This window comes from Littorina saxatilis, unplaced genomic scaffold (assembly GCF_037325665.1).
Source record: "Littorina saxatilis isolate snail1 unplaced genomic scaffold, US_GU_Lsax_2.0 scaffold_545, whole genome shotgun sequence".
NCBI lineage: Eukaryota > Metazoa > Mollusca > Gastropoda > Littorinimorpha > Littorinidae > Littorina > Littorina saxatilis.
In genome coordinates, this window is record NW_027126483.1 from 2501 (window position 1) to 12500 (window position 10000).

The window sequence follows — 10000 nt, forward strand, 5'->3', positions numbered from 1 at the left end:
CTTTCACAGCAGACTCTGCACCCGAGTTGTTGGCCTTTAAGTCAACACCGGTTGATTGTGGAATTCTGTTTGTGATGGGGTCTGGTGGTTTCCGATTGTCTGTATGTTCATGGAAACCTTCGGGTTTGCATAACAGTTTTTATAGGGCTAAGAAATTAGCCCTAACATTTTCAATCCTGTTTGATTGCACTTCGCCTCCCGAGGTGATCGTAGTGTTTCGGCACTCGGTTACAAATATATTAAACACTGTTTAAACCAACAACCCGGATGGGTCTACTATGGTAATTTATAACACGGTATGTACAGAAAGGAAGGTATATTTAATGGTGATATGGATTCAGCAAACACAAAGTTTTGAAAACCCACACTGTTTATATCCCGTTGCGAAGAAACCGAGTGGGAAAACTGACGCAGGCAGACTGGCACTCCTAAATTGATGAAGTTTGCATGTCATGTCCGAACCGATATTCTGTTAAAGCAAATTTGCGTTGCAATCCCTTTCGCGTTGAATAATAGGTGTCAATGTTCGCTGGATCCAACACTTGGTTCATTCAGTGTTTCGTCATCGTTTCACTTTCCCACGCCAAAACTGTTCACTGTTTATGGTAAATACTCGTAGAACAAAGGCAGAAATCAATCATTTGCATGTCAAAACGCATCCCTTTTTGTTTCAGCGTCTGACATGGCGAACACTGTCCATGTTTGCGTGTAAACATTTGATTAAACGAGAGTTTCTGGTCGATGAAATGCATCGAGAGAGAGAGAGAGGGGGAGAGAGGTTGAGAGAGGGGAGAGAGAGAGAGAGAGAGAGAGAGAGAGAGAGAGAGAGAGAGAGAGAGAGAAATTGAGAGAGGAGGAAGAGAGACAGAGACAGAGAGAGAGACAGAGACAGAGAGAGAGACAGAGACAGAGGGGGAGACAGAGACAGAGAGACCGGCACGGTTGGCCTAGTGGTAAGGCGTCCGCCCCGTGATCGGGAGGTCGTGGGTTCGAACCCCGGCCGGGTCATACCTAAGACTTTAAAATTGGCAATCTAGTGGCTGCTCCGCCTCGCGTCTGGCATTATGGGGTTAGTGCTAGGACTGGTTGGTCCGGTGTCAGAATAATGTGACTGGGTGAGACATGAAGCCTGTGCTGCGACTTCTGTCTTGTGTGTGGCGCACGTTATATGTCAAAGCAGCACCGCCCTGATATGGCCCTTCGTGGTCGGCTGGGCGTTAAGCAAACAAACAAACAAACAAACAAAGAGACAGAGAGCGGGGGAGGGAGGGAGAGAGAGAGCGAGGGAGAGGGAGATAGAGACAGATACGGACGGACAGACATACAGAGAGAGAGAAATATGCAGAATTAAAGACGTTATCCTTCTGATGCCGTTTGCCTTGACGATTTTAGATTATTTCATTTATAAAATAAAACTTTATACGTTGGGAAATACCCGCCTGAACTGAACGTCACGGGGAAGAGGGACGGAAGGAAGATTCTTAATGAAAGTACCATTTACTGAAATAGAGAAACGAAGAGAGATATAGATTAAAAAGATAAAAGTACAGAAAGAAGGCGGAAGAGAGGAAGAATTAAACTTATAAAAGCAACGACAGATAGAAGTACAGAGCAATAATTTAAAAGAAAGGTTAATGTTTCTTATCATTTCTAAAGCAATGAAGGCAAGTCATCACACAAAATCCCCAGTCTAGGCCAAAAATTAAATTCCTTACTCAACATTTCAAACTGTGGACTGGGTGGCCGAGTGGTAACGCACTTGCGCTCAGAAGCGAGAGGTTGCGAGTTCGACCCTGGGTCAGGGCGTTAGCAATTTTCTCCCCCCTTTCCTAACCTAGGTGGTGGGTTCAAGTGCTAGTCTTTCGGATGAGACGAAAAACCGAGGTCCCTTCGTGTACACTACATTGGGGTGTGCACGTAAAAGATCCCACGATTGACAAAAGGGTCTTTCCAGGCAAAATTGTATGGGCATAGTGTTATGGAGTGGTATAGCCCGGTTTTTAGACAATCATAAATGCCTCTACACAACTCTATAAATTTAGTATTTGTTTACAGACTTGAATGTAATCTGAATAGTTGTCCGCTACCGTAGCTTACAAGGCACAAGCGCACACGCACTCACACACGCAAAAACCTGGTGTTAAATGGATCTTGACACTGCCAAGACTAATTATTATTAGTTTACAAAGCTTTTTACATCACAAAATCATTTCCGGGCTTCGACCAGTACTCTAGGCCGACAACACCGCAAGAAACTCTACAGTCCAAGACGCAGACACCTTTTGGCTCAAACAAAGCAGCTTAACAGGTAAGACGAATAGATATTCTACTGTACGTTACCCTACTGCCATCTTTCGGCCCTCAAGATGTTGGTATGGCTGTAAGTCCTTCAGACGACTGACAAGGGTGCACCAGTCCTCACGACACCGCAACCATTGCTTGACGTAGTCCTTGATCCTTCCAGTTCGTCTCGGCGGCTAACTGTAGAACCCTGCCAGCTCTCCATGCCATGGTCATGTCCACAAGCCGCAGTTGACTGGTTCAGTTCAGCCTCCGGCGATGAAAACCCTCCAGTTGGAACACTGTAAAGTTTATAGTCCATAAATCAACTTGTCTTTAGTTTCTTTCACTCGCACAATAAAAATACTCACTCGTCCAACATATTAAGCTGCATGAGCCAATATAATTATTTACACGTTAATTCCTGTTTTCTAAAGCCAAGAAAACGTTACGTAAAACCCTCACATGTTTAAGCAGTGTAGTACAATAGCTTAGGCCTACACAATAACGTTAAACACAGAAACAGTCACTCTTCTCACATACGACAACATGACATGAAAATATAACCGGTTTCAAACATACCTCAAAAGAGTGTAAAGCCAACATTTAGTACAGTCGCCGGCCTGGCATGAATATGAAAATGGAAGATATCATGTAAGCTGATAGGGAAAGTTCGTCAGTCTTCATCCTTCTTCAGTCAGATACCTAAAACAGGAGCCCGTCTGCTAAAGTGTTACGAAAAACATGAGTCGAGCTTGGCTCCTTGACGGCGACTGATTTTACAAAGTCGTTCTTGCTATGACATTGCCAGTGAGCTGTCGTCTGCATTACTTGCACGTGAAAAACCTTGTCAGTTACACAAAGGTTCAACTGCGGTCAACGCGACGGTATGCAGCCTATAGCCCTTTCCAATGTCTGACCATCGCTATAGTCTATTCTATTTACAACAATACACATTACCAAAAATACGAGTAAACCGCTTCGTAACATCACCCCCTTTCCTCAAAAGAAAATGAATTGTTGAAAAAACGATGAAATTTTCTGAATCTCGATCAGAGATTATCCAAAAAGTCAAAAGAATTATATACAGGGGTCATGTTCAGAAGCTGTGTACAAAAAAATATCATGAATGAAACTCGAGTAAGACCTTGGCCTTGCAAGAATATATCAGTCAACACATCAAATCAAAAATCAAATCAAATCTGAAAATGTTACTGGACAAACAGGACAAACAAAACAATCATTCACACCCGTGTAAGCGCACGTGCCTTGAGATAGAAAACAATACTGCTAAAGGGTCAAACAAACAAACACTATTGGGCGCCAGATGTTATGGAGTGGTATAGCCCGGTTTTTAGACAATCATAAATGCCTCTACACAACTCTATAAATTTAGTATTTGTTTACAGACTTGAATGTAATCTGAATAGTTGTCCGCTACCGTAGCTTACAAGGCACAAGCGCACACGCACTCACACACGCAAAAACCTGGTGTTAAATGGATCTTGACACTGCCAAGACTAATTATTATTAGTTTACAAAGCTTTTTACATCACAAAATCATTTCCGGGCTTCGACCAGTACTCTAGGCCGACAACACCGCAAGAAACTCTACAGTCCAAGACGCAGACACCTTTTGGCTCAAACAAAGCAGCTTAACAGGTAAGACGAATAGATATTCTACTGTACGTTACCCTACTGCCATCTTTCGGCCCTCAAGATGTTGGTATGGCTGTAAGTCCTTCAGACGACTGACAAGGGTGCACCAGTCCTCACGACACCGCAACCATTGCTTGACGTAGTCCTTGATCCTTCCAGTTCGTCTCGGCGGCTAACTGTAGAACCCTGCCAGCTCTCCATGCCATGGTCATGTCCACAAGCCGCAGTTGACTGGTTCAGTTCAGCCTCCGGCGATGAAAACCCTCCAGTTGGAACACTGTAAAGTTTATAGTCCATAAATCAACTTGTCTTTAGTTTCTTTCACTCGCACAATAAAAATACTCACTCGTCCAACATATTAAGCTGCATGAGCCAATATAATTATTTACACGTTAATTCCTGTTTTCTAAAGCCAAGAAAACGTTACGTAAAACCCTCACATGTTTAAGCAGTGTAGTACAATAGCTTAGGCCTACACAATAACGTTAAACACAGAAACAGTCACTCTTCTCACATACGACAACATGACATGAAAATATAACCGGTTTCAAACATACCTCAAAAGAGTGTAAAGCCAACATTTAGTACAGTCGCCGGCCTGGCATGAATATGAAAATGGAAGATATCATGTAAGCTGATAGGGAAAGTTCGTCAGTCTTCATCCTTCTTCAGTCAGATACCTAAAACAGGAGCCCGTCTGCTAAAGTGTTACGAAAAACATGAGTCGAGCTTGGCTCCTTGACGGCGACTGATTTTACAAAGTCGTTCTTGCTATGACATTGCCAGTGAGCTGTCGTCTGCATTACTTGCACGTGAAAAACCTTGTCAGTTACACCAAGGTTCAACTGCGGTCAACGCGACGGTATGCAGCCTATAGCCCTTTCCAATGTCTGACCATCGCTATAGTCTATTCTATTTACAACAATACACATTACCAAAAATACGAGTAAACCGCTTCGTAACACATAGATAAAAATGTCCACCAAAATACCCGTGTGACTTGGAATAATAGGCCGTGAAAAGTAGGATATGCGCCGAAATGGCTGCGATCTGCTGGCCGATGTGAATGCGTGATGTATTGTGTAAACAAATTCCATCTCACACGGCATAAATAAATCCCTGCGCCTTGAATATGTGCCCGATATAAATTGCATAAAAATAAAAATAAAAATAAAACATAAATCCCTGCGCTTAGAACTGTACCCACGGAATACGCGCGATATAAGCCTCATATTGATTGATTGATAGATATTCTTTAACCATGGTTCCCATCGATAACCTACAAGACCCTTGCTTGTGTGTTCCGTGCCAGTCCAAGCACACAAGAACCCGCAGATGCTTCATCGATCGTAAATATCCCAAAACAAAGGCATCAAAAGAGGTGTAAACACTTGTCCAACGTCATACTTACAAGAACTAGCATACGTTTTTTTCCGCAACAGTCAATAGCTAATCGATTAATACATTCAACGCAACTTCCTGTCACTACGTTATCCAAATAGGTAAAACTTTGTGTGGGAAAGTTCCCTGCGGCAAACAGAGAAACAAGTCGCGTAAGGCGAAAATACAACATTTAGTCAAGTAGCTGTCGAACTCACAGAATGAAACTGAACGCAATGCAACGCAGCAAGACCGTATACTCGTAGCATCGTCAGTCCACCGCTCATGGCAAAGGCAGTGAAATTGACAAGAAGAGCGGGGTAGTAGTTGCGCTGAGAAGGATAGCACGCTTTTCTGTACCTCTCTTCGTTTTAACTTTCTGAGCGTGTTTTCAATCCAAACATATCATATCTATATGTTTTTGGAATCAGGAACCGACAAGGAATAAGATGAAAGTGTTTTTAAATTGATTTCAAAAATTTAATTTTGATAATAATTTTTATATTTTTAATTTTCAGAGCTTGTTTTTAATCCAAATATAACATATTTATATGTTTTTGGAATCAGAAAATGATGGAGAATAAGATGAACGTAAATTTGGATCGTTTTATAAAAAAAATATTTTTTTTACAATTTTCAGATTTTTAATGACCAAAGTCATTAATTAATTTTTAAGCCACCAAGCTGAAATGCAATACCGAAGTCCGGGCTTTGTCGGAGATTACTTGACCAAAATTTTAACCAATTTGGTTGAAAAATGAGAGCGTGACAGTGCCGCCTCAACTTTCACAAAAAGCCGGATATGACGTCATCAAAGACATTTATCAAACAAATGAAAAAAACGTCTGAGGATATCATACCCAGGAACTCTCATGTCAAATTTCATAAAGATCGGTCCAGTAGTTTAGTCTGAATCGCTCTACACACACACACAGACAGACATACAGAGAAACACACACACACACACACACACAGTCACACACACACATACACCACGACCCTCGTCTCGATTCCCCCCTCTACGTTAAAACATTTAGTCAAAACTTGACTAAATGTAAAAAGACGGGTTTTAAAAAGTACAAAAAAGAGAGAGATTTTCAAAGCGCCAATGGACAATACTATGACGATGAAAATTAGAGGAAAAATAAAACATTTGAAAGCGCCTTAAAGACGGTGAAATACAGTAAAGTGAGACTGGTAATTTTGAACAGAAAAAACAACAACATGAACGCGCATTAAACCCAGTAAAGTACTTACAATGCATTGAGACAGAAAATATAGAACAGAACGAGGAACAAGCGTCTTACAAGTAAAGTACAATTACCTCGATTCTTTTAGTACATGTGCACTGCGTTTGTATTGCTTAAAAGCTTGCGACATGTAAAATATACCTTAAATAGCAGTGCAGTACAATGCATCGCGACTAAAACTATTTAACACAAAGAAGAACGTTTAATTTGGTGTGTGTGTATTATATGTTTTTACAGCTTAAAATCTTGCGACATGTGAAAGCGCCTTAACATGCACTGAAGTAACATGACTTGATTCCTTTTGGTGTATATGTGCATCGGTACCTCGTTTGAACAACTTTGAAATAGGAAATGAGAGAGAGAGAGAGAGAGAGAGAGAGAGAGAGAGAGAGAGAGAGAGAGAAGGAGTGGAGAGAGGCGGGGGGGGGGGGGGGGCAATGACAATTCTTCATTTAGCGAGGGTAATCAGAGGGCGCAGCGATCTGCTTTTTTTTTTATATCTGGCCTTTGCTCAAAAGAGGTGCTTATTAAAAATGGGTGGAGGGGGAAAGAGAGAGAGAGGGGCAGAGAGAGAGGGGGAGGGAGGGAAAGAGAGGGGGAGGGAGAGGGAGAGAGAGAGCGAACGAACAAGGATAAAGGATGATGCCTTGTCCAACAACCAAGAGAGAGAAAGAGAAATAGGGGGAGGGTGGGTGGCGAGAGAAGGAGAGAGAGGGCGAGAGAAAACAAAAACATGTGAAAGAGCTTAAAGGCAGTAATACACCTGATCCTTGTTGATGTGTGCTACCTCGTTTGTACAACGTGGCGACTGGTGCGCCAACCATGCCATCACTTTTCTTTAGAAGCACGAAGAGGATATACAGAACAGGAACAGAGAGATAAAAGCAAACATCTAAAACCTCCTTAATGGGCAGTTAAGCATGCAAACCACTTAGCGTAAGTACTGCACTCGTGCGATTTAAAAGTGAACTAGTGCCATATCGTCTCAGTCAGTGTACTTTCAGAATAATGAAGAGGGCACAGAAAAGGAATACAAAAAAAAGCACAAAATGGAACATCCAAAAGGTCCTTTATAAGCTAATAGGTAATAACGGAAAATATAATTTCTTTTGCTGTAAGTATAATGTACTTGTACAATTTCCAGAATGGTACGTCTGCCAGTTCGACTTAAATAAGGGCGGGTATACACACAGAAATAGAAAAGAAGAAAGGGTCGATACAACAAAATGGACCATATTTGCATACACGGTGCAATAAGTGACCGGAAAAGGAAATGCAAGGCTCACAGACTGAAAGCATTGGGGCTTACTTTTTCAAGATCCAATGAGGAAGTCGTATACACAGAAACAGAAAATAAGAAAGGGATACACAAAAAGTGGACCATTTGTTTTCACCGTGTAATAATCGACAGAAATAAATAAATAGCAAGAAATTCCTCCGAGGTAGGAAAAACACCCCCGTCCTTACCATTCTCACTGCCACCAACTGAGAAGGTTATTTCCCTTTGACCATTAATATGTCCCTCTATAAGTCCTTGTAGAATCTTAATCCACCAATAACTCCCTAACCGTGTGTTTGACTGGTCCCAATTTTTGTAAGGACCGTCTCAGGATTGTATAGAACCTGTTCACCAAGTTTGGTGACGATCGGTCCGTTCATTCTTGAGATCTATATGCGAACACAAACACACAAACAAACAAACACATCGACCGAATCCTATACACACCCCTATACCGGGGGTGTAAATACAGGGATCACAATCAACCCGCCTGTGGTGTTTTTTTAATTTTTACACTGTATTGAATTATGATACACAATGTCTAATCTAATGTTAAATCTAATAAGTTTATGTTTTCGTGCAATATCGTTTTGTGATTGTGAGGCAGGCCTCAAGACAAATTTCTGTTCTAATTTCTGTTTAATGCGCGTTCATGTTGTTTGTTCTTGTTTTTGTTCTTGTTTTTGTTCTTGTTGAATGGAAAGCATTAGGGTTTACTAAAAGATCGAAAGAGAGGAATATACACTTAGACCTACAAAACTCTCTCTCTCTCTCTCTCTCTCTCTCTCTCTCTCTCTCTCTCTCTCTCTCTCTCTCTCTCTCTCTCTCTCTCTCTCTCTCTCTCTCTCTCATTTACAATACAACAATTAGCATTTTGAACACACCACAACCTGTCATCCATTCATCATACAGACACCTGCAAGACCCAAAGTGTACTCTTCAATGGCTTTCCCAGCACTTATCCCATCCCCTACATAGCCGTTTTCTTACCGCGAACGATCTTTAGCCTTACCTTCAAACACAATAAGGAGATACCCTCCTTCAGTACACTGTCATGGTTGAAAAACAGGGTTACCCTGTAAGTAATTTACGCAGATACAGGCCTAGGGATCTGCCTTGTCATAAAAATGCTGATGTATACACAGTACTATTCACAGCTATGCGAGAATAAAGGAGAGAATATATACAAGGGAGGTAATCCTTATACTGTCTTGTTGCGGAGTAAGCACCCTTTGTGTCAGTGTCTGGGGTGGAAATAATCATCTGTGAGCACTTCGGTACCGTGTTCGTTAAGAAAGGAGATAATCCTTGTAGTGTCTTATTACTGAGTAAGCACCCATTGTTTGTCTTGGAAGAAAATAATATACTGTAGCGACTTTAGTGTCGTGTTCGTTAAGTGCTGATCACATATATATACTTTGACACATCTACTCTTGGACGAAGTTTGACCGGTGAGAAAACGCTCCAAAATATAAGAATAAGAATAAGAATAAGAATACTTTATTATCTAATAGAGAAATTCAGGCGTGGTACATAACAATAGTACAAACAAGACATTGATTTTACATAAAACATATAGCACTATATAACAGGGCAGGTTATAGAAACACCTTCCACATACCTCTCTGGACATTCCTTGCATTGTTCTTACGCATTCAGACATGAACACATCCATGTCTCATTTACACATCGCACACATGGACATTCTTATACGCTCAACTTACCCATTCACACATGGACATTCCACCACGCTCCACTTACACATTCTTATACCAAAGTCGTTGCCAAGTACATGAGTATCTGATACTAACAAGTACGATCTAAGCGGTACCATAATTATAATCGCCTGTCCTCGGTTGTCAGGGATACGATGTCGAGGGTGTGTCGAGAAGACTGATGTCCTTTTGAAGAGCTCCAGGATCATCGGCCAAGGGCTAGCAAACACATTCGTCCCCCCTTCGAAATTGCATTTTAAAACTATAGTCGAACCTGCCTATGACAACCACCTAAGGAACTGACTAATAGTGGTTGTTATAGACAGTGGTCGCTATGGAAAGGGGAATTATATAGAAGAAAAACTCCTCTGGAATCCAAGGGAGTAGCCTTTATGGTCAGGTGGTCGCTTTCAAGAGGTGGTCCCCAGGACATGTTC

At 41.5% G+C, this 10000-nt stretch overlaps 1 long non-coding RNA gene across 1 annotated transcript; it reads right to left on the reverse strand.

Annotated features, from left to right (window-relative positions):
• Positions 1-2140: 2140 nt before the first annotated feature.
• Positions 2141-4902, reverse strand: LOC138954918 (uncharacterized). The gene is made up of 2 exons (XR_011452018.1): positions 4497-4902; positions 2141-4216 (listed from the first exon to the last, which is right to left on the reverse strand). It is a non-coding gene; the product is annotated as an uncharacterized lncRNA (long non-coding RNA).
• Positions 4903-10000: the final 5098 nt, after the last annotated feature.